Source organism: Aquarana catesbeiana, linkage group LG07 (genome assembly GCF_042186555.1).
Source record: "Aquarana catesbeiana isolate 2022-GZ linkage group LG07, ASM4218655v1, whole genome shotgun sequence".
NCBI lineage: Eukaryota > Metazoa > Chordata > Amphibia > Anura > Ranidae > Aquarana > Aquarana catesbeiana.
In genome coordinates this window covers 26,707,770-26,732,638 of record NC_133330.1, presented here as the reverse complement: position 1 = coordinate 26,732,638, position 24,869 = coordinate 26,707,770, and the positions used below count along the sequence as shown (strand labels likewise).

The 24,869-nt window shown below is 43.0% G+C and overlaps 1 long non-coding RNA gene across 1 annotated transcript in view; it reads right to left on the bottom strand.

Moving 5' to 3' along the window:
* The window catches only part of LOC141102808 (uncharacterized), a 29,181-nt gene extending 5,708 nt beyond the window's left edge, over window positions 1-23,473 (bottom strand). Inside the window, exon 1 of the long non-coding RNA XR_012235203.1 lies at window positions 22,475-23,473. This is a non-coding gene — a long non-coding RNA (uncharacterized lncRNA). The remainder of the gene's footprint in view (window positions 1-22,474) is intronic.
* Window positions 23,474-24,869: the final 1,396 nt, after the last annotated feature.

The following is a 24,869-nucleotide window of genomic DNA, read 5'->3' as shown; positions in this document are numbered from 1 at the left end:
TTTCGGGAGTAACTAAATAAATGTATTTTTCGGACGAAACCGGAATTCCAAAACAAAATATTTCAGTGAGCGCATGTCTAGTAAAAATATGCATATGACACTTTTTTTTTTTTTTCTATAATGCAATGCACTACAATGCAGGTTCGAATCTCTGCCGGTTCAGCAGGAACTGCCGGGATTCAAACCATGTTTGGGCAGGCTGAATGTACCAAGTTGATCAATCAATAAACTTGGGTCCAACCAGCCAACCAGATTTTACTTGTGATTATCACTAGTGGCAGCTATAGCCGCTAGCAATAATCACTGTCTTCTCCCAGCGGGGACGGCTTTCCTGCAACGCTGTCTGCGTTGATGGGGGAATCAAGCAAATTTGCACCGTGAATGGGGCCGGCCTAAGACTGATTATGCAAATTCTTGCATGAGCCCGGTTCTGACTGGTCCTCTTTGCAAGTTCAGGCAGACTTTTTTTTTTTTTTTTTTTATTGGGTGAAGGTTTCCCAAATCCACCGGATTCAAAATTGTATTCTCCACTTGTCATTTTCCAGCTCTAGTTTGAATCTGACCATTGGTTGAAGAGCAGATTAGAACATTATTCGCCCCTTTTTAACAAATGAAACCACCAAGCTCCTCATTCACTCCCTTGTTATCTCTCACCTTGACTATTGCAACTCCCTTCTCATTGGCCTGCCTCTCCATAGGATCCTCCCCGCTTCAGTCTATCATGAATGCTGCTGCCAGACTTATCCACCTTACCAACCGCTCAGTGTCTGCCAACCCTCTACTCCAATTCCTACACTGGCTCCCAATCACCCATAGAATTCAATTCAAAATACTAACCACAACCAGGACTGGTGCAAAGATTTTTGACACCCTAGGCGAAACCTAATTTTGCCGCCCCTCCCTTGCTCCACCCCTGACTCCACCCCCTTTGCCCTGCCCATGTATACCCCACCTTTTTAATGAAGTGCCCATCGAATGCAGCCTCACCAGCGCCCATCGAATGCAGCCTCACCAGTGCCCATCAATGAATGTTTGCTTGCTTCCATTCATTCGGGAGTCGGGACACAGACACAGTCCTCCGCTGTGCCTCTGACACTATGAGCGAACGGAGCGGCAGCTGCCTGCTGATGCTGAGACTTATTTGCTTGCTGAAGAGAGTAGGAACCCCAGTGGCCGGGCGCCCTAGGCAGCAGTGTGCCCTAGGCGGCTGCCTAGTTTGCCTAGTGGTAGCACCGGCCCTGACCACAACATACAAAGCCATTCACAACTCTGCCCCGAGCTACATCACCAATCTTGTCTCCAAATATCACCCAAATCGTCCTCTCCGCTCTTCTCAAGACCTCCTACTCTCAAGCTCTCTCGTCTCCTCCTCCCATGCTCGTCTCCAAGATTTCTCCAGAGCCTCTCCCATCCTCTGGAACTCTCTACCTCCACCTGTCCGGCTATCCCCTACTCTTGCTACCTTCAGGCGATCCCTGAAAACTTATCTCTTCAGGAAAGCCTATAACGTCTCCAACTAATCTCCTACCACTTCCAACAGCTCATTCCCCACAGTTACAACCTTTTGTACCACCTGCCCCACCCTATTAGATTGTAAGCTCTTCTGAGCAGGGCCCTCTTAATCCTCTTGTATCTTATTGTATTATAACTGTATTGTCTCCCTTTTATATTGTAAAGCGCTGCGTAAACTATTATATAAATCCTGTATAATAATAATAATAATAATTTTCTACTGTACATGTTGGACACCACCAAGAACGATAGTACAAAAGGCTTTGCAACCATCAGTGTGTATTTATTTATTATAGGTACTTGTGTAGCTCTGACAATTTACGCAGCTTACACATATATATATATATATATATATATATATATACAGTGTGTGTGTGTGTGTGTATGTGTGTGTGTGTGTGTATATATATATATATATATATATATATATATATATATATATATATATATATATATATATATATATATATATATATATATATATATATATATATATATATATATATGTATGTGTATGTATGTGTATATATATATATATATATATATATATATATATATATATATATATATATATATACAAACACACTATTGGGACGCCTGCCTTTACACACACATGAACTTTAATGGCATCCCATTCTTAGTCCGTAGGGTTCAATATTGAGTTGGCCCACCCTTTGCAGCTATAACAGCTTCAACTCTTCTGGGAAGGCCGTCCACAAGGTTTAGGAGTGTGTCTATGGGAATGTTTGACCATTCTTCCAGAAGCACATGATTTGTGAGGTCAGGCACTGATATGAACAAGAAGGTCTGTCTCGCAGTCTCCGCTCTAATTCATCCCAAAAGTGTTCTATCGGGTTGAGGTCAGGACTCTGTGCAGGCCAGTCAAGTTCCTCCACCCCAAACTTGCTCATCCATGTCTTTATGAACCTTGCTTTGGGATGCCATTAAAGTTCAGGTGCGTGTAAAGGTGGGCACCCCAATATTGTATGTGTGTGTGTATGTATATATATATATGTATGTGTGTGTGTGTGTATATATATATATGTATGTGTGTGTGTGTGTGTGTATATATATGTATGTGTGTGTGTGTGTGTATATAATATATAAAATTGTACATTCACATTGCATAGCCCCTAACTGTCCCTGATTTCGAGGGACTGCCCCTGATTTGCAGTAATGTCCCTCTGTCCCTCTTTCCCCCTCATTTGTGCCTCATTTTGGTCTGATCTATATAATTGTATTTAAAATGCACTTTTTATCTTTCAAAAAATGTTTCCCAGTGCTAAACCTTTCATCCAAATTCTAAACTGCTGCATTTGTAAATTTTAAAAGCCAATATAAAGGAATAGTAGTGGTAAAAAAAAAATCCCTTGTGGATTTAATTAACTTTTTTTGGGTTAATTCGCCTATAAGGGGGTGTGGCAGGGGGGCGTGTCCTATGCCTACATACGTTTGCGAGTAGGTGTCCCTCATTCCCATCTCAAAATGTTGGGAGGTATGACATTAGCTCCTGCCCTCGAGGAGCTTACAGTCTAAGATCCCTAACTCACATACATACATAAACATTCTAGGGACCTATGCCGGCAGAGAGAGAACATGAAAACTCCATGCAGGTAGTGTTGTGGTTGGGTTTCAGTGCTGCCAGTGAGAAGTGCTAACCACTAAGCCACTGGGCTGCCCCATGCATAGGTTTTATTAAAAGGTTTTCAAGGCTTTTTAAATTGAAGGGTCTCGGAAAAGAGTGGCTTTACTTTTATTTTACCCTTCCAAAAAAAATTCCAAGCCTCAAAGGCATATCCTGAGAGTCCCAGCTTATGAAGGTAGATTGGATAACTGCAGAGGAGGGAATCCCCGTTAAGAGCTCATTGCGTTCCACCATTTCTATACTGGTTCCTGAGTGCTGCGCACAGCCAAGAGGTGATCTGAGAATTTATGTTCACGCCAGACCAACTTCTGACTGTCTACAGCAAAAGGACGAGAAAGTTAAAGATGGGACCTCTTTGTTGCCTTTTGTGTTCGAGTTATGCTTTTCATGGACGGATTTTCTTCTCATTTCAACTCAAAACGTAAAACATTTTCAATGACGAAATATTAGATTGTATTTAACAGTTTGGAACACATCTCCACCAAGGTGGCAGCCATCTTTTTTAAACACATTTTAAGCTGAACTCCAGGCACAAAAAACTTTCCTTTAAGTATATTCCTCAGTAATCACAAAGGATATAAATCCAGTTTGTGTGCACCAAGTGTCTTTGCAAACTCAGATATTACCATCACTGTACTATACATAACATGTGCAGAGAACAGAGCTGTGGGAGGGGCCCAGCAGGCCCCACCCACTGCAGGTTGGCTGCAGAAAACTACAGGAGGGGGCGGAGACAAGACCGGTCACCCTGCACAAGGAGAGAGAGCAGCAGTGAGCGGTCTTTATTACAGGAAGTCTCACATTGGATTACTGCACAGATCTGGAAGAAATACACAAAGCCCACCGAGATTCAAAGATGAACGTATATGGGGGGGGGGTTACTAAAACTGGTGCAATCAGAATCTGGTGGAGCTATGCATGGTAGCCAATCAGCTTCTAACTTCAGCTAGTTCAATTAAGCTTTGACATTAAGCCCAGGTTCACATTGGAGCGATGTGACATGTCAAATCGCATGCCGAATCAGCAGTTATTGCCGGCAATGGCACCGTCCGAATCGGTGCGGCACCGCACCGATTCCCCAAAAGTAGTTCCTGTACTACTTTTGGCAGTTTCGATGGGTGATTTGTATAGACATCTGTGCGGGAACCCACACAGACGTCTGTCAAATCGCTCCTGAAGTCGCATTGCTGGGTTGAAAATCGTGCAAGCTCAGCTGAACGCGCACGATTTCTAACCCGCAGCAATGTGAACCGGGGCAAAAACCTGGGGGCTGATTGGTTACTTTGCACAGCTGCACCAGATTTTCCATGCTCCAGTTTTAGCAAATCCCTCCCCCCCATGTGATTCTTGAATTTGGATAAAATTTGCTCATACTGGAATTCAGCAATCTAGTGTATGCAAGAGCAAAAATAGAATATATTGTAGTAAAAGAAATAAGAAAGTGGGCGTGGCACTTTACATGGAGCCTGTCATTGTGATAATTTTTTTATGAATAAATGAAATAAGAATATAGTTAATTTTAATTTGATGTCATTTACCCCTAAGGGTAGTCCATGATGTTTATAAGAGGATAATCAAGGAATGATATGATATAATAATAAATAATACGAGCATAAAAGATTCACAGTTCATAATAATGACAGATTTATTACAAACAATCAATGGACATGATTAATACACTGATTACAGGTAAATGTATAAATCGATAAAAATGACATATTAAACGTACATAAATCATAATGAATAACAGATAGAAAATAATTATATTGTTGATATGTTATAAATACAATATAATTATTTTCTGTTATTCACTATGATTTATGTACGTTTAACCACTTGCCGACCACCGCACGTCGGTGTACGTCCCTACTTTGGGGACGGATATCATTGTTATGGCAGCAGATAGCAGCCATAAACCCGGTATCCACATGTTCGGCCGGCTTCAAGATAAAAAGTGGTCTCTGCGGCGGATTCGCCGCGAGATCACTTTTATCGGTCAGGGGAGAGGGGCCCTCCCGCCGCAATCCGGTGCCGCCGGCAGCGGCGGAGGAGATCGCATCCTCTCACTTGCTGTGCATGGAGACGAGTGAGGAGAAGATGGCCCCCACCCATTCCCATGATACTGCAGGGCGAAAGCGACGTCAAAACGTCACTTCCGCCCATATGTCTTAAAGGCACATTTTTTTCAATGTCATTTTTTCAAATGACAAATTTTTTTTTTTTTTTTTTTTATTGCATTTAAGTCCAAATATGAGATCTGAGGACTTTTTGACCCCGGATCTCATATTTAAGAGGACCTGTCATGCTTTTTTTCTATTACAAGGGATGTTTACACTCCTTGTAATAGGAATAAAAGTGACCCAATTTTTTTTTTTTCAAAACAGTGTAAAAATAAATAAAATCAAGTAAAATAAATAAGAAAAAAAAACATTTAAAAACGCCCCGTCCCGACTAACTCGCGCGCAGAAGCGAACGCATACGTGAGCAGCGCCCGCATATGAAAACGGTGGTCAAACCACACATGTGAGGCCTCGCCGCAATCGTTAGAGCGAGAGCAATAATTCTAGCCCTAGACCTCCTCTGTGACTCAAAACATGCAACCCGTAGAATTTTTTTTTAAACGTCGCCTATGGAGATTTTTGAGGGTAAAAGTTGGACCGCCATTCCATGAGCGGGCGCAATTTTGAAGCGTGACATGTTGGGTATCAATTTACTTGGCGTAACATTATATTTCACAATATAAACAAAAAAAATTGGGCTAACTTTACTGTTGTCTTATTTTTTTAATTCAAAAAAGTGAATTTTTTCAAAAAAAAGTGCGCTTGTAAGACCGCTGCGCAAATATGGTGTGAAAAAAAAAAAAAAGTATTGCAATGACCGCCATTTTATTCTCTAGGGTGTTAGAACCCTCAAACATTATATATTGTTTTTTTCCTAAGTAATTTTCTAGCAAAAAAAAAACAGTTTTAAACATGTAAACGCCAAAATCTCAAAACGAGGCTGGTCCTTAAGTGGCTAATATGTAATTTTTATTGATTTATACATTTACCTGTAATCAGTGTAATAATCATGTCCATTGATTGTTTGTAATAAATCTGTCATTATTATGAATTGTGTGAATCTTTTATGCTCATATTTGTATTATTTTTTATTATATCATATCATTCCTTGATTATGCTCTTACCCTGTTTCCCCGAAAATAAGACCTAGCGCGATTGTCGGTGATGGCTACAATATAAGCCCTACCCCCCCCAATAAGCCCTAGTTAAAGTCCTTGTAGGTCTTATTTTCAGGGTAGGGCTTATTTTCGGGGAAACAGGGTAGGGCTTATTTGGGGGGGGGGTAGGTCTTATATTGCAGCCATCACTGACAATCGCGCTAGGTCTTATTTTCGGGGAAACAGGGTATAAACATCATGGACCACCCTTAGGGGGTAAATAACATCAAATTAAAATTAACTATATTCATATTTCATTTATTCATATGAATTGATCACAATGACTGGCTCCAAGTAAAGTCCCACGTCCACTTTCTTATTTCTTTTACAATATATTTAGGGATGGGAGCCTGCCATTGTTCTTTAAAGTTGTGAAGGGTCACATTCGATTTTAACTGTCTCAATAGAATCTATTGTAGCTTACCAGTACTTAGATGTGGGGGCTGCATTAGTTTTACTTTTAGGCTTTGTTTCCTTTTTATTTAAACCTGGCGATCCTCTCGGTAACACCCTTCCTGTCCTAGGGTGACAACACTCACTCGCTGTACTCTACCCAAGGAGATGTACTGTTATCACCTTAGAGCAGGAAGTGTGATAGAACTACGTAGCTCTCCATAGCATAGAGGGGCGGTGTTCTGTAGCCCACTGGTATCGTATGCAGTGCTAATAAGACTGCCTGGGATATTGCTGCATAGTCCACAGTAAGTTGCTTATTCACTGAATTTCTGGCAGGATCAAAAAAACACTTATCGTACGAATAAAACAAAAATCTTTCAATGGCATATTTAACAGATTAGGGGGGCAAAAAAGAGAAGGTCATTGTTTTGTTTTTTTACAAATACTTAAAAAAAAATGAAAATGAAAGTCCACTGCTTGAAAGCTAAACTCCAGGTGGATATACAATGAACGCAATTATGTATTTCTTTAAAAAAATACATTTATACAATTCAATTGATATAATTGCATTTAATGCAACTAATACTAATTGCATTAATAATTTAGTAACTAATTATTAGTTAATAATTAACTACTAGCTTAGTTCATATGGGTTTCGGCCTCCTGGAATTCCATGTACAGCACCACTTTAGGCTGGGAGAGGGGGTGCAACCGTCGGGAGCCAATCATGTCTTCTGCATTCACCCCGACAAAGAGCTGATAGGAAGGGTGAGCAGAGGGATGAACTCATCAGTTTTTGCTGCTCCTTTATTGCCCAATCACCCCCGGGCTGGGGGCGGGGAGGTGACTAAGCTGTATTGCTTAACTGCAGTAGAAAAAAGTCAGGTCACTGACTTGGCTGTGTCTATGTCAAGACTGGATGTACAGAAATTCCAATCCTTTGCTAAAACTGCTCTCATATACACTTTACACGCACATGAACTTTAATGGCATCTCAGTCTTCGCCCGTAGGGTTCAATATTGAGTTGGTCCACCCTTTGCAGCTATAACAACTTCAACTCTTCTGGGAAGGCTGTCCACAAGGTTTAGGAGTGTGTCTATGGGAATGTGTGACCATTCTTCCAGAAGCGCATTTGTGAGGTCAGGCACTGATGTTGGATGAGAAGGCCTGGCTCGCAGTCTCCGCTCTAATTCATCCCACAGGTGTTCTATTGGGTTGAGGTCAGGACTCTGTGCAGGCCAGTCAAGTTCCTCCACCCCAAACTCACTCATCCATGTCTTTATAGACCTTGCTTTGTGAACTGGTGCGCAGTCATGCTGGAACGGGAAGGGGCCATCCCCAAACTGTTCCCACAAAGTTGGGAGCATAAAATTGTCCAAAATGTCTTGGTATGATGATACCTTAAGAGTTCCCTTCACTGGAACTAAGGGGCCAAACCCAACCCCTGAAAAACAACCCCACGCCATAATCCCCCCTCCACCAAATGATTTACAAGCCGACTTCAATGCACTGTCTAATTGGGCAACTAAGTGGCAGATGAGATTTAATGTTGATAAATGTAAAGTTATGTACTTGGGGGCTAAGAATATGCATCATACATACTAGGAGGAGTGCAACTGGGGGGATCCATAGTGGAGAAGGATCTGGGGGTTTTGGTAGATCATAAGCTCAATAATAACATGCAATGCCAAGCTGAGGTTTCCAAAGCAAGCAAAGTCCTTTCTTGTATTAGGAGAGGTGTGAACTCCAGAGAGAGATATCATTTTGCCCCCCTGTACAGATCATTAGTAAGACCTCATCTGGAATATGCAGTTCAGTTATGAACACCAGTTCTCAAAAAAAGGATATCAGGGAACTGGAGAAAGTGCAGAGAAGGGCAACCAAACTGATAAGCGGCATGGAGGAGCTCAGCTATGAGGAAAGATTAGAGGAACTGGATTTATTCCTCCTTGAGAAGAGGAGATTAAGAGGGGATATGATCAACATGTACATATACATAAGGGGTCCATATAGTGAACTTGGTGTTGAATTATTTACTTTAAGGTCATCATAGAGGACAAGGGGGGCACTCTTTTTATGTCTACAGGAAAAAAGATTTCATCTCCAAATATGGAAAGGGTTCTTCATAGTAAGAGCTGTGAAAATGTGGAATAGACTCCCTCCAGAGGTGCTTCTGGCCAGCTCAGTCGATTGCTTTAAAAAAGGTCTGGATACTTTCCTAAATGTACATAATAACACTGGATACTGACATTAAGGCCCCTTTCACACTGGGGCGGTGGGGGCGTCGGCGGTACAACAGCGCTATTTTTAGCGCTGCTGTACCGTCGTTCTTGCTGTGGTATTCGGCCGCTAGCGGTGCGGTTTTAACCCCCGCTGGCGGCCGAAAAAGGGTTAAAATCCCTCGTACAGCGCGGCTATAGCCGCGGTATTGCCACGGTATAGCCGCGCTGTCCCATTGATTTCAATGGGCAGGAGCGGTGAAGGAGCGGTGAATACACCGCTCCTTCCCCGCTCCAAAAAAGCGGTTTGCAGGACTTTTTTCACCGCCCTGCCTGCGCACCGCTTCAGTGTGAAAGCCCTCGGGCTTTCACTCTGAACAAACAGCGGAGGCTGTTTAGGGGCGGTTTTCAGGCGGTGTTTTTAGCGCAATACCGCCTGAAAACCGCTCCAGTGTGAAAGGGGCCTTATAGATAAAGTTGATCCAGGGAAAATCTGGATCAGGAAAGAATTTTTTCCCCTGCTGTAGCAAATTGGTTCATGCTTTGCTGGGGTTTTTCGCCTTCCTCTGGATCAACTGTGGGTGAAGGATTGTGTATATGGGGTTTTTTTTTTTTTTTTTTTTTTTTTGTGGTTGAACTGGATGGACTTGTGTCTTTTTTTAACCTGACTAACTATGTAACTATTCTGGAAAATCAAAAGTCGGCTAACTTCTGATCAGAGCTCTCAGCCAATGGAGAGCACTGATCGGAGTGTTCTGGTGGGGGGCCATTCCAATGTCAGAACACAACAACTCGGGGGGGGGGGGGAGATCACTGCACTAATGTTGAATCATTAGTACAGCATTTCCGACCGGAGCTGACAATTTTAGTTCTGGTTGCACGAAGAAAAAAAGAAAAAAAAAAAAAACTGTAGTGTGTACCAGGCTTTAGACTGGGATGCCATTAATGTGCGTGTAAAAGCAGGTGTCCCAATACTTTTGGTAATATAGTGTGTGTATTCCAACTGTTTATATAGCCTATTGCCTGGAGTTTAGCTTTAAGCTTACAAGATGGCTTTCTCTGTTGTTAAACAATTAAACAAGGTCACATTAGGTTATTAGATATACAAATTGCTACAAAAATCTTAAACATTCATCTGTTTTAATACATGCAACAAATATAGATTTGTTAGAACAGGTTACATTCCAATGATTGGTGGAGAACATCTTTGGCGAGGGGTGGAAGGGAGAGAGCTTTAGAGCGACACGATATTCCCGATGGCGAGGCGGTGCTGGGCTCAACGGGAGTGATCGTGTCATTCCAAGGCGGATCCTCTCAGGGGCTCTGTCAATGGCAAGTCAAAAAGTACTGAAAATCTAAAAAAAAAAAAACAAGTCCACAGTACACACAGTGTAGGGAATAGTTTGTTTGCTTTTTGTGTTTGGCCTGCTAAAAAAAAAAATATCTAATGGCCCGTACACACGATCCGAAAATCGGACGAAAATACCGCTTTCGGCGCGATCGTACAATAATCAGATCGTTAGTACGGAGCTTTCGAGAGCCGATCACGACAGTTCATCTGATTATTATTCGACCGGACAAGCACGAAAATTTTCCTCGTACGATACCAGATCGTACAGTTGTCGTCCGAAAATGCAATACAAATACATTACAACACATGACATCACTTCCGATTTTTCATTTATTTTTTTTTTCTGTCGTACGAGAATTTTCGTGACTTTATTTACCTATTCAATTTCTACTTGCAACTATTAAGCGAAAAAGGTCGTACAATATTCGTATCGTGTGTACGGGCCATAAGTCGCACTGGGTTTGATTTACTAAAACTGGAGAGTGCAAAATCTGGTGCAACTGTGCATGATAGCCAATCAGCTTCTAACTTCAACTTGTTCAATTAAAGTGATTGTAAAGCTTCAATTTTTTTTTTGTTTAAATAACAGACATATCATACTTACCTCCACTGTGCTGCACAGAGTGGCCCCGATCCTCGACTTCTGGGGTCCCTCGGCAACTCCTCCCCGCATTGTATAACCCCCTAGAAGAAGCGCTCTCCCGGGGGGGGGGTTACCTTGCAGGCGAGCTCCCGAGTCCAGCTTTCGGCGTCCATAGACCCTGAATGTAGGACTCAGCCCCACCCCCCAGCGCCCGCGTCATTGCATTTTATTGACAGCAGCGGGAGCCAATGGCTGTGCTGCTATCAATCTATCCAATCAAGAGCCGGTGCAGAGAGGGAGAGCGCGTCTCTGCCGATTAAATTTACGTGGCTTTACAATCACCCTTTAAAGTGATTGTAAAGGATAGTTTTTTATTTTTTTAAAAAAAATAACAAACATGTCATACTTGCCTCCACTGTGCAGCTCGTTTTGCACAGAGTGGCCCCCGAACATCCTCTTTTGGGGTCCCCCGGCGCCTCTCGCGGCTCCTCCCCACATCAGGTAACCCCCTAGGAGAAGCGTTCTCCCGAGGGGGTTACCTTGCGGGCACGCTCCCGAGTCCAGCATTTGGGTTCACAGACACGAATGCCGGACTCGGCCCCGCCCCCGGCACCCGCATTTTTGTTTTTATTATTTATTTTGGTATTTTTTACAATTTTTTTTTTTTTTTTTTTTATAATATTTTATTTTTTTCATTTTTTTTTTTACAATGTTAGGAGTCCCATTGAGGGGCTTTGGTGAAATAGCAGAGAAACTGAGAACAGAGATTCCCTAGTCCCTTTCTCTGTAACCTCAGCTGCCACGAGGGGTAGGGGCGTTTAATAAGGGGAATCTGTGGCGCACAGGGTGATTAGGGTATGCCCAGACACACCCGCCACATCTATGACCTGGAAGCTGATTGGTTTCTATGCACAGCTGCACCAGATTTTGCACTCTCCAGTTTTAGTAAATCAACCCCAGTGTGACTTCGATATCCTACAAGAAAATGATGCTTTCATAAATGTAAACAGTAATTCTGCTTTTGAATAAAAATTAAAGGTGACCTTCACCTAAAATATAAAACGTTGCTCTTCCTCTTCTTCCCCCCAGCCTCTAACATGTCTGTAGCTTTTTTTTTTTTTTTTTTTTGCAGGATTGGGAACTTTTTTGATAGCTACCCTCTCCCACTTCCTCGGTTCTTGCCTAGGTGAGAACGTCACATGTCCCAGGAGGCTGCAGGACCAGTCTCACCGCACTGCCGTGCCTCATGCATGCGCAGTAGGAAGCCCACTGTGGGATATCAGGAAGTCACAGCCAGCGCCCGCATCAAACTTGGCAGTGCCAGAGAGTTGAAGCCAAGCTGCAGGGAAGACAGCACCGGACTCCATGGACTGGTAAGTAAGTTTTTTTGGGGGGGGGGAGGACGGCAAACAACCACCTCTAAGGCACCTCAAAACCCCCCCCCTCATTGTCTGCCGGTCCACCGGCACTTACCCCATCAACGACGGGGATCGGCAGGCGCAGTGGGGATCGGCGGGCACATCGGGCACGGGATCAGGCTGCGGCGGGCATCTGGCAGTGTCTCCTTTGTCCTCTTCCCTTCTGAGATCACGGTGGCTTCCACCGTGCGTCTCCTCCCCTCCTCCTAGGCGTCCAATAGGATCACCTGACCTTTCAGCCAATCGGGAAATGGGTAACAGACCCGCACTTCCTGATTGGCGGAGAGGCGATTCAGTGTTAGAAAAGCGAATCTTCATTTGCTGTTCTAACACATCTGGGTGGGCTCCGAGCGCAATGCTCTGCGCTCCGAGTCCATCCTATTTTGAAGCCTATTAGAGCCCATGGCTCTAATCAGGTGCTTCAAAAAAACACCCCCACCGCTGTAATTTACATGCCCGGCATCCTGAAAGGGGCCGGACGCATTAATAGGAGGTGACCACCATGGCCATGGATAGATTCATCTATCCATGGCCGTGGCGGCCACTCCCTATTCTTGCGTCCGGCCGCTTTTAGGACACCGGGCACGTAAATTACAGCGGCGGGGGGTAAGGTGGATAGAGGGGGCGGCGCCTGTGCACCCTTAATAGATGGGCCACCCCTGGAAGGAAGGAAAGAATCATCAAAAAGACCTTCAGAGAACACCTGTTCTAAAAGAATCCCCCCCATATACAGTAGATACCCACTGATGCTTCTACCCCCTAACCATTTCCTGTCTACAGCAGATGCCCTGCTGAAAATCCCAGTACTGGGAGAAATAAGACCTATGCATGTTCTCTTTCCCCCCCTACAAAGCAGTGCTAGGTACCTAACCAGCCAATCACCAGAGCCCGGTGCCATCACAAGGGGGGCACACAGTAGTTTTCACCACTCTCTGAGAAAGGTCTGTAAGTATGGGTAGGTCATAGAGGACAAGGAGACTTGCAGGCTTGATCTATCAATGCAAAAATATCTTTAGGTCGGTAACTTGTCATATGAGCTTTCATGTTTTAGCTGTGGCTCCAGGAAAAGCATCCGCTCCACACTCTATTCCACATGAACCCTCTTAAGTACAGCTATCTACAGGTGTTCATTGAAATTATCATTGCTCAATGGCATACTAAAGTAAAGGTGGATCAAGCAGGCACTAGGGTTGCCACCTGGTCCGTAAACAAGGGACTTTCTGGTCAGAATTATTAAGAAGAATGGGATGATAAGGCCAGTATTTTTCTTTCCCAGAGAAGATGGCAACCTTGACCGTCTCTCATGTCTCTGTGCACAAAACTAGATCTTGGCCACCATACCTCATGCAATGAGAGGGTACTGAGAACTGTGATTCCTTGCCCGGTGAGAATGCTTTCTGCCACCAGCATACCTCCCAACTATCCCTGATTTCGAGGGACTGTCCCTGATTTGGAGGGACTGTCCCTGATTTGGAGCAATGTCCCTCTGTCCCTCATTCCTCCTCATTTGTCCCTCATTTTGGTCTGATCTATATAGTTTTATATGAAATGCACTTTTTGTCTATCAAAGTGTTTTCCAGTGCTAAACCTTTCATTTGATTTGTAAATTGCTGCATTTGTAAATTCCAAAAGCCAATATAAAGGAATAGTAGTGGTATAAAAAGCACTTGTAGGTTTAACTAATCTTGTTTTTTTTTTTTGTACATTTCTCCTTTTTAAGGGGGTGTGGCAAGGGGTGTGTCCTATGCCTGCATACTTTTGCTGATAGGTGTCCCTCATTCCCATCTCAAAAAGTTGCGAGGTATGCACCAGTGTATGAAAGTTTAAGACTAGGACCCTGCACAACCTGCCAGGGACAAACTTTTAAAGATACTCGGGACCAGTGGCGGACTGACCATTCGGGCACTGCCCGAGGGCCCCATGCCACTAAGGGGCCCCACCAGGGTTGCCAACCTCAATAAAACCAGGGACAGTATGTAAAAATCTGTGTTTTTTAAAAAATCCCAAGATTATAGTTGCCCCGCCTCTCCAGTACCTTTTCAGTGTGTGTATGTGTATTCTGTGTGTGTGTGTATAGTGTGTCTGTGTGTGTATACTGTATGTGTGTGAGTGTGTGTATACTGTGTGGCCCCATAATCTCCTATTGCCTGGGGGCCCCATAATCTCCTATTGCCCGGGGGCCCCATAATTTCCTATTGCCCGGGGGCCCCATAATCTTCTCCTATTGCCGGGGGGCCCCATAATCTCCTATTGCCCGGGGGGCCCCATAATCTCCTATTGCCCGGGGGCCCCATAATCTCCTATTGCCCGGGGGCCCCATAATCTCCTATTGCCCGGGGGCCCCATAATCTCCTATTGCCCGGGGGCCCCATAATCTCCTATTTTCCGGGGGCCCCATAATCTTCTTCTATTGCCCGGGGGCCCCATGAGTTGTCAGTCTGCCCCTGCTCGGGACCCAGGGTGCACAAAAGACTGCACTAGGTTTACTTTAACAAAATAGCAGAATAAGTGTAAAGAGAAGAAAATCATAGAAACAAATCAAATTTTATTTGACTAAAGTCAGGACAGTGAACAGTGGATCCTGATTACAGACCTGCAAAATTGATGGTTTTAATTCACCCAAACTTTTGTTGGAAATTGGAAGATTTCAGTTAAATTTGGCCATTTTGGCCAAATTCTTTGGAGTCAATGGGGAACGTGAAATTGTGGCAGTTTTATATATTAGGTGAGTTTGGGTGTTTTTAAGGGTGTTGTGATCTTTATGTGACTTCCAAGGGTTGCAGAAGCTCCTTCCAACTATCATGGACATAATCAAAAAGAAAAAACTGCGCTTGGCAAAGAAAAAGAAGAAGAAGCTGCGGTTACAAGTGTGGCACACCAAATACAAGATAATAAACAAAAAATCGCGCTAAAAAAGTGCATAAATAAAATATTCTTTAGTAGAGTCCGTGCAGTCCCATATGAATGTCCACAAAAATAAGGAAGGTGAAATTAATATAAATGAATAACATATAATTTTCCTCCAATGTGATAAGTGATAAACAGCACAGGGACTGGAAACACCAAAATATTGCGCTTACCAGATGTAAGCCAAATAAGAGCGGGTGGCTCAAACCCAGCCTGGGCCTTTACAATGATGATCCAGCCGAGTCAAGATGATCACACTCGTCTCATATGTCCAGTCCGTTAAGATTTATATCCAAAAAATATATAACACAAGCATAGCGTAATACTGATATATGAAAAACTCAAAAAAATCAAAAAATGAAAAAGTGCAACACTCAATAAAAGATAAATCATGAATATCATCCATTGAAAACGTCAGCGTCATCCCCATTGAAAACGTCAGCGTGTGACGAAACGCATCTGGGAGGGACGTGCTGAAGTCACCACATTTGCCCTGTGAGGACGGGAGTATTGTTTGAGTGCCGGCCGGCTCCATTTTCTCGCCTGTTTTTAACTTTTTTCATGTAAGTGCAATTTCTATTCGAATAAAGTGGATTATACAGTATTATACTATTGGGCATTTTTTACTTCATATGTACCGCTGAGTTTGGGCTTGACTGGCTAGGACGCATCTACGCCACTCCGGATAGGAGCCTGTGTATGCTCTATTCCATTTGCCTACTTTGTGAGGATGTCTGGTAAGCTGAATATCCCCTAGGATTCGCTGGTGTGTTCCTATCCTATCTGCACGCTTAGTTGTGTGACACTTTGCCTGTTTAATTTATCATCTGGTAAGCAGCATGTGCATGCGATAAGCTATCTGTCATTGGTTCCGTTTTTCTTTTTTTTCACGTTTATATTAAATATATTTTTTTGGGTGATTTGGTACAGCTGTAATATTTCCTGATTTGAGATTGGGGTTGCAATTCCTCTTACCTATTTCACCTCAATTCACATTTTTTTGCATGATTGCACGTTATTCACTCAACATCCATGGTTGCTGTGTCAACTTTGGATGATATATGATATGCATGATTTATCTTTTATTGAGTGTTGCACTTTTTCATTTTTTGATTTTTTTTGATTTTTTTGAGTTTTTCATATATCAGTATTACGCTATGCTTGTGTTATATATTTTTTGGATATAAATCTTAACGGACTGGACATATGAGACGAGTGTGATCATCTTGACTCGGCTGGATCGTCATTGTAAAGGCCCAGGCTGGGTTTGAGCCACCCGCTCTTATTTGGCTTACATCTGGTAAGCGCAATATTTTGGTGTTTCCAGTCCCTGTGCTGTTTATCACTTATCACATTGGAGGAAAATGATATGTTATTCATTTATATTAATTTCACCTTCCTTATTTTTGTGGACATTCATATGGGACTGCACGGACTCTACTAAAGAATATTTTATTTATGCACTTTTTTAGCGCGGTTTTTTGTTTATTATCATGGACATATTCCTGTGCCAAAAAATAAATAAAGGTTTTAATTAACCTGAAATTTTGTTGAAAATTAGAAGATTTCAGGGATATGGCCATTTTGACCAAATTCCTTGGAGCCAATGGGGAATGGAAAATCATGGCAAATTGTATAGATAAGGTGATTTTGTATGTTTTTTAAGGGTTCAATGAGCTTTACATGGTTCCTGAGGGTTACAGAAGCACCTTCAAACTATCCCCCCCAAACTCTCCATTGGCCTGATTCCATTATGTTTTTTTCCTTTTCACAAAAAGGCAAAACCAGATAGTAAAATAGTATAATAAATAATTTAAAGCTACAGCACACAATGATTTGATACACAAAAAAACACAAAACTATTTATTTGAATTAAACTAATTGAATCTGATGTGAAAAAATATGTGGATCTTGGGTGAAAAAAAGTTATAAATAGACTCCTAAATGAAATAAACTAAACTCCCCTAACTACAAACACACCTTGAAAAAAAATGCATTAATAAGACAAATTAAGATATTCTGCTTCGGCAAAATATTGCAGATGGAAAAATTGGTAATCAGGTTTGCCAAAATCACTCCACTCATCTCTAACTCTGATACAGGGGTACTGCACTTCACCTTCTAAATAAAGCTGTACAGTTTTAAATAGAGGCCTATTCTCTAAGGCAGGGGTTTCCACATTTTCTAAACAAAAGGCCAGTTTACTGTCCTTCAGGCGTTAGGAGGGGCTGGACTGTGGCCACTGGGAGTAGAAAATGCCCCTGCACCAGTGGGAATAATCAATTCTCCATCGTTGGTTTTAGTAGGACAAATAGTGCCCCGTTGTTGGCATCAGTGTGGGGAATAGTGCCCCCATGTTGGTGGGAGGAATGGTACCCCATCATTGGTATCAGTGGGAAGAACAGTACCCCATGTTTGGTGACAGTGGGAGGAATGATGCCCCATCTTTGGTATCAGTGGGAGGAATAGTGCCCCATCACTGGTGTCAGTGGGAGGAATGGTGACCCATCATTGCTATCAGTCGGAGCAATAGTGCCCCATTGTTGGTATCAGTGGGAGGATAAGTGCCCTGTTGTTGGTATCAATAGAGGAATAGTGCACCATTGTTGGTGTCAGTGGGAGTAATGGTACCCCATCATCGGTATCAGTCGGAGGAACAGTACCCCATCACTGGTGTCAGTGGGAGGAATGGTGTCCCATCATTGGTATCAGTCGGAGCAATAGTGCCCCATTGTTGGTATCAGTGGAGGAATAGTGCACCATTGTTGGTGTCAGTGGGAGTAATGGTACCCCATCATTGGTATCCGTGGGAGGAACAGTACCCCATCATTGGTGTCCGTGGGAGGAATGATGCCCCATCATTGGTGTAATTGGGATGAAGGGTACCCTATCTTTGGTATCAGTGGAAGGAATAGTGCCCCATCATTGGTATCAGTGGGAGGAATCGTGACCTATCATTGGTATCAGTGGAAGGAATCGTGACCTATCATTGGTATCAGTGGCAGGAATAGTGCCCCATCATTGGTGTCAGTGGGAGGAATCGTGACCTATCATTGGTATCAGTGGGGGGAATAGTGCCCAAGGAGTTGGATAAAAGCAAGCAAAGGGCCGCAGTTTGGAAACCACTGCTGTTAGGTGGTAAAGCCCGAAAGGCTTTTTCCAAAATGTAGCAATTATATTTTCATTTTTTTTAACTGAGCACGTTGCTTTAAAAAAACTTATATTTGTTAAAAATATTTTGTAAAATTGTGTTCAATTCAGTCCCACTCCTGAGTGTTTTTTTTTTTTTTTTGCTTTGCACTGGTGATCAATAAATAAGTGAGGCCTGGGTCATCTCAGACAAGTACCTGAGGCCTTTGCAGCTAAAGAAGAAAAATGTTTTCCTAAATTAAAGGCCTGTATATTTTTAAAAGAAGAAAATGTATTAAACGTCTTCTTTCATGTTGTCTTCCTCCAGCTCTGGTGTAAGATAATTCTAAAGATAGCCACCGATTTCCTGTCTAAAAAAACCACAACTGCCGTTGAAAGGAAAAGCAAAAACCCAGCGCTGGCATGTATCAATGGAACTGTTAGAGCGCATGGGCACATTGGCAGCCGATGGGGGGGTACAGGAAGGAGTTAGGCATGATAGCAGTGTGCGGTCACTAGGCGTGGGGAACATTGCTTTTAACAGCTCTGGGAGGGGGGGGGGGTTTACAAGCCTGCAGGCCTCTGACCACTCGATAAACCACCGCGCTCTTTGAAAAGAATAACTGATGTGTGATTCAAATGTTAGAAACTGGAAGTAGTTCTCCTTTCATTTCCTGAAAATATAAACAGGCTGAGTTGTCTCAATCACTGGCCAGAGAATATATTGTACAAGCTAATTCTGCGAGGAGGGTTTTGGAACAGAGAAAGCCAAAAAAGGTTTTATCTTTGCATTCATTTTTAATACTAGACCAGGGGTCTCCAAACTTTTTAAACAAAGGTTAGTTTACTTTCCTTCAGACTTTATAGGGGCCAGGCTGATGTCAGTGGGAGTAAAAAAAATTACATAGCGTCTGTGGTCAGTATGAGGAGGAATTTTTCCCCATAATGGGTATAAGTGATAGGAATATTGTCTTATCATTGGTGTCAGTGGGAGGAATAGTGCCCCATTGTCCGTATCTGTGGGAGGAATAGTGCCCCATTGTCAGTATTGGGAAAGGAATAGTGCCCCCTAGTCAGTATCTGTGGGAGGAATAGTGCCCCATCGTGGGTATCTGTGGGAGGAATAGTGCCCCATCATTGATGTTAGTGGGAGGAATAATGCCCCATTGTCAGTATAGGGAAAGGAATAGTGCCCCATCGTCAGTATCTGTGGGAGGAATAATGCCCCATCGTCAGTATCTGTGGGAGGAATAGTGCCTTATCATAGATGTTTGTGGGAGGAGTAGTGCCACATTGTCTGTTTCAGTGGGTGGAATAGTGCCCCATCATTGGTGTCAGTGGAAGGCATAAGTGTCCCATCATTGGTGTCAATGGGAGAAATAGCCTCCCATCATTGGTGTCAGTGGACGGAATAGTGTCCCATCATTGATGTCAGTGGATGGAATAGTGTCCCATCATTGGTGTCAGTGGGAGACGGAGTGTCCCATCGTTCGTAACTGTGGGAGGAATAGTGTTTCATATCTGTGGGAGGAATTCCCAGAGGCTGGATGAAAGCATACAAAGGTTCACATCCAGCCCCTGGGTCACAGTTTGGAGACCACTGTACTAGACCGTGTGCCTGTTGAACACCATGACATACTATAAGGCTTCATGCACAAAAATATATTAAAATACTTCTAACTATGCTGGACCTTTCTGCCAGGAGCTGGCAGAATAATCCAGTGTAAATAATTCTCGTTTTTGGCATGTAGATTTGAGCTATTGCTCCTGAACACTGTTCTAAAATACAAACCTAAACACCAGAATGTGTATTGAGACATGGGGGGGGGGGGTAGTAAAAAGAGAGCAGATGAAATCTGGAGCATTTCTTCATGGCAACTATTTAGCATTTCTCTATCATTCTCAAACCTTAAAGCCCAACTACGGGCAAAAAAATGTCAACTGCTCATTTTTGGCTAGGGGATTGGAGAAAGCTTATGCTCTCCTGATCCACCTGCAAAATGGTGCTCCCCACAATCCAGCGGTGGACTGTTCCTGACGTCCTCGTGTCCAGAGGAGGTCTAGGGGCGCGATGGCATCAGGAACAGTCCACCGCACAAGATTGCTAGCCACAGGGACCAGTCCTGTGCGGGGAGGATTGGAGGATTAGCTAAGTATATCTCCATTCTCTAATCCCCTGGACAAAAACGAGCAGTTGACCCGTGCAGTGCGGGCACGGCCCCACTGCATGGGAAAACTTTTTTTTTTTTTGCCCAGAGTTGGGCTTCAAGCTGTAAAAATGAAAGATAGAAGGAAATGCCTCTAAAATCAGCATTTTTTTTTCTATCCAAGTGCATGCGGCCCAAATGAAAAAAAAAATCTAGAGTTATAAATATATGAATATATACATAAAGTGTGTGGACAACTGACCTTCACACCTGTAATATCTTGTAGAAATTCCCATTCTAAAACCATGGCCATAAATATTGAATTCCCCTCACTCCCCTTTTGCAGCTAAAGTGGCACCCCCTCTTCTGGGAAGACTTTCCACAAGATTTTGAGGTGTGTCTGTGGGAATTATGCCCATTCAACCAAAAGAGTGTATGTGAGGTTGGGTACTGTAGTTGGATGAGAAGACCTGGCTTGTATTCGGCATTTCAATTCATCCCAAAAGGTGTCCAGTAGGGTTGAGATCAGGGCCACTCAAGTTCCCCCACACCAGACTCATCAAACCATGTCTTTATAGAGCTGGCTTTGTGCAGGGGGGTGTAGTCATGCTAAAACAGAAAAGAACCTTCTCCAAATTGTTTCCGTAAGGTTGGAAGCTCAAAATTGTCTAAAATGTTTTGTACGGTGTACCCTTCATTGGGAACACCAGAACATATTGATTTGGAGTTCACAATTTGGGGTTCACATACTTTGGACCATATAGTAGGTGTGATGATCAGGTCCAAAAAATGTTGGTCCTATATAGTGCAGTACTTGGAGAGAGGTCGACTGTCTGAAGAATGTAACGTATAGCACATTATTCATAATGCAGCTGTCTGTAGCATGTGGTGCATCAATATGGTGGACAATTGCCTTGTTACATTAATAGTCAGTGCTGAGTTGCTATGGTGGAGAAGAGCTCCGTTGTAGAAGGGCCCAAGTGTATCAGCAGTCTGTGAGAAAGTGCAAGGGCATTGCACAGGGCCAACCTGCCTGTGTTGACATTTTTTCCTCAACAGAGCTGATCGCCGCCATATTCCAGGAGCCAACAAAGCCTAACATAGGTCATAACCATACCCTAACCAAAATGAAAAAGTAAAAATAACGTTTTGGCAAGAGACACAGACATTTTTGTGCTGGTCTGCCTCTACTAGAAGGACTGGACTCCACTTGGGACCTCTCTATAGACTAGGACAGGAAGAGACAACCATGGCACTCCAACTGTGGAGCAACTACAATTCCCACCATCAGAAAGAAAAAAAAAACAGCTAGCCTGCAAACAAACCAAACTTACCCTGTCTGGCAACTCACGTGGAAGACAGAGGGTTTCATTGCAGACATTTGCAAATATAGGTGGAAGCCACAGTGCCCACATCAAGGTTCGTCTGTATAATGCATTCCTAACTCCTATATTTTTGAGAGTCTACAAGTTGGAGCATACTGTATAGAAAAGTAAATTAAGGGCAGGTTTGCCTGGAGGGAGCCTACTCCTCCTTAAAGGCACAGGGCCAAATTTGATGCTCAACAAGAGCACAATGGCAGCTCGAGGCATCAAATGTTCCCCCCCTAATGCCAAATCAGGAGTTGGAGGAGTGGGTTCCCTCCAGGAAACCTGCCCTTAATTTATCGAATGCTATATATTGCTCCAATTCGGAGACTCTCAATGCAAATCTCATCATACCTATGCCAATGGGAGTCATGCTTGTGGATGTCCAGAGTCTTGCAATGACTCGTATTTCCTCAACAGCTGAAGTGCCAAGGTTGTCTACCCCCGGACTAGGCAAAGTACAGGTTTTGATAAACAGTTCTATGTGCTCACTGCTTGCTTGGCGTGCATGCACAGTAACTGTGAAGTCACCTGTACATAAGCTTTACACATGTAGGTGGAAATTTTCCTGTGGTATCTTACGTTTTCTGTTGAAGCTGTTCCTGTACCTTGCACCGTATCAGGAATTCTCCCCCACTTCCCACTCTGCTTTCCACGACCAGAACTTCTTCTTTCTGCTCTCTTCTTCCTCAAACAAATGATAAAAGGCCCTCCTGCGCCCCAAGCAGAGTAGATTATTAACTGGCAGAATCCAGGGGAGGTCTGGGAGTTTTGTACAGTTCTCGAACGTTGCAGGATTTGTATGGAGGGTGGCAGGAGAAATTCTGTGCAAATCGAGAGCTGAACTTGCTAACGATCGGTTAACGGGACCCAAGAGCAGCTGAACCGTTATTATAACAGCTGCTTTTGGGATTCCGTTGTCCGATCCCCAGCGTTTATCACCGTGTTAGAGAAAGACAGACGGGTGTAACCTGCAAAACACCATTGGCAAATGTTTTAAATAAGAAGACAAAAAATAAAAAATACAATAAAATTAAAATAGGAATAATCTGCATTCAAATATTTAAAGCTAAACTCACAGAAAACATTTAAATAACAAAAAAAAAGTGAATAATGTGAATTTAAGTATTTAAAGCGGAAGTAAACCCATCCATAAAACATTTTCATTTCCGGCAAGTGCCGGAAATGTAACACTCCCATTGGTTGTGCTCTCAACCAAACTGTCAATGCATCCAATGGCTGGTGTCATAACTGATCACATGTGCCGCATCATGGCAGTTGTAGATTAAACCGAGGCAAAGATGGCAGCTTCCTTGGCTGAAAACGATAGGAGGGTTTACAGTTTAACGCCAAACTCTGGGAAAACACCTAAATGCATAGATACGATTTTCCTAAGAAAGGGATTTGTTTTTCTGTCCATACAGATGTGAGATTTAAACAGCTCTGCCACACAACACATCCCTGCCTAGCAGGGCAGAAGACCTGATTTCCCTTCGCTGTTGTTAAGTAATCTCTCTCTCTCTCTCTCTCTCTCTCTCTCTCTCTCTCTCTCTCTCTCTCTCTCTCTCTCTCTCTCTCTCTCTCTCTTCTTTCTCTTTTTTTCTCTCTTTCTTTCTCTTTTTTTCTCTCTCTCTTTCTTTCTCTTTTTTTCTCTCTCTCTTTCTTTCTCTTTTTTTCTCTCTCTCTTTCTTTCTCTTTTTTTCTCTCTCTCTTTCTTTCTCTTTTTTTCTCTCTTTCTCTCTCTTTTTCTCTCCTCTCCTCTCCTGTCAGCATGTCCCCTGTTAGCAGATGAGCACTGCAGCACTACTGATTGGCTCCTTGTACTACTTCTCCCTTTGCCAGTCTGAGATTATTATTGTTTAGAAAGGTAGCATAAAGGGCAAATAGGAAATTGTAACTAAAACCCAGTTAAAGCAAAAACTTTCTTTTGTTTTAACCGCATGTGGACCGCCCCATGCACATATACTGCGACAGGGTGGCTGCTCTGTGCCAGATCACATACCTAGTACGTGATCTGACACTTCAGGGTCTGGGGCGTTGACCCGCTCAAGCTGTGATTGGACGCAGCGGAAGCCAATCAGCGCGTCCGGCGGACACGATGTCTGCCGGGGCCCACCAGTCGTTCGGGTGACAGGCAGAACGGCGTTATGCCGATGTAAACAAGGCAGACTGCCGTTCTGTGAAAGGGGAATGTACTGATCCTGTGTTTCTGCTAAGCAGGAGCACGGAGCTTTACCTTCCCCCCAGTCGCAAAGCACCTTCCAACAGTTAGGAACACATTTAACCTTTTGATCACCCCTGATGTTAACCCCTTCTCTGCCAGTGTCATTAGTACAGTGACCGTGCTTTTTTTTTTTAGCACTAATAACTGTATTATTGTCACTGGTCCCTAAAAAGTGTCAGCTGAGGTAAAGCTCAAGTGTCAGTTAGGTGTCTGATTTGTCCGCCACAATGTCGCAGTCCCGCTATAAGGCGCTAGACGCTATAATTTTTGCGTAAACCAATCAATATACGCTTATATGGATTTTTACCAAAAATATGTAGCAGAATACATATTGGCCTAAATTAAAAAAAGAAATGTTTATTTTTTTTCATTTTTTTTTTATTGGATGTGTTTTATAACAGAAAGTGAAAAATAAACCGGAGAGGTGATCAAATACCACCAAAAGAAAGCTCTGTTTGTGGGGAATAAAAAAGGGCAAATATTTTATTTGAGTACAGCATCACACGACCGTGCAATTGTCAGTTAAAGTAATGCAATACCGTATTGCAAAAAATGGCCTGGTCATGAAGGGGGGGGTAAACCTCCTGGAGTTTAAGTGGGTAAATAGATCAGGGTAGAATTAGAAGCCCTCTCTGGACTTTTTTTTTGTGTCTTTGCCCTATTGGATAGATTCCCCTCCACTACCTGTCTTGGGGACACAACAGGAAGTGGAAAAGTTTAAAAAAGACAAAAAGGTTCGGACTTTAGATACAC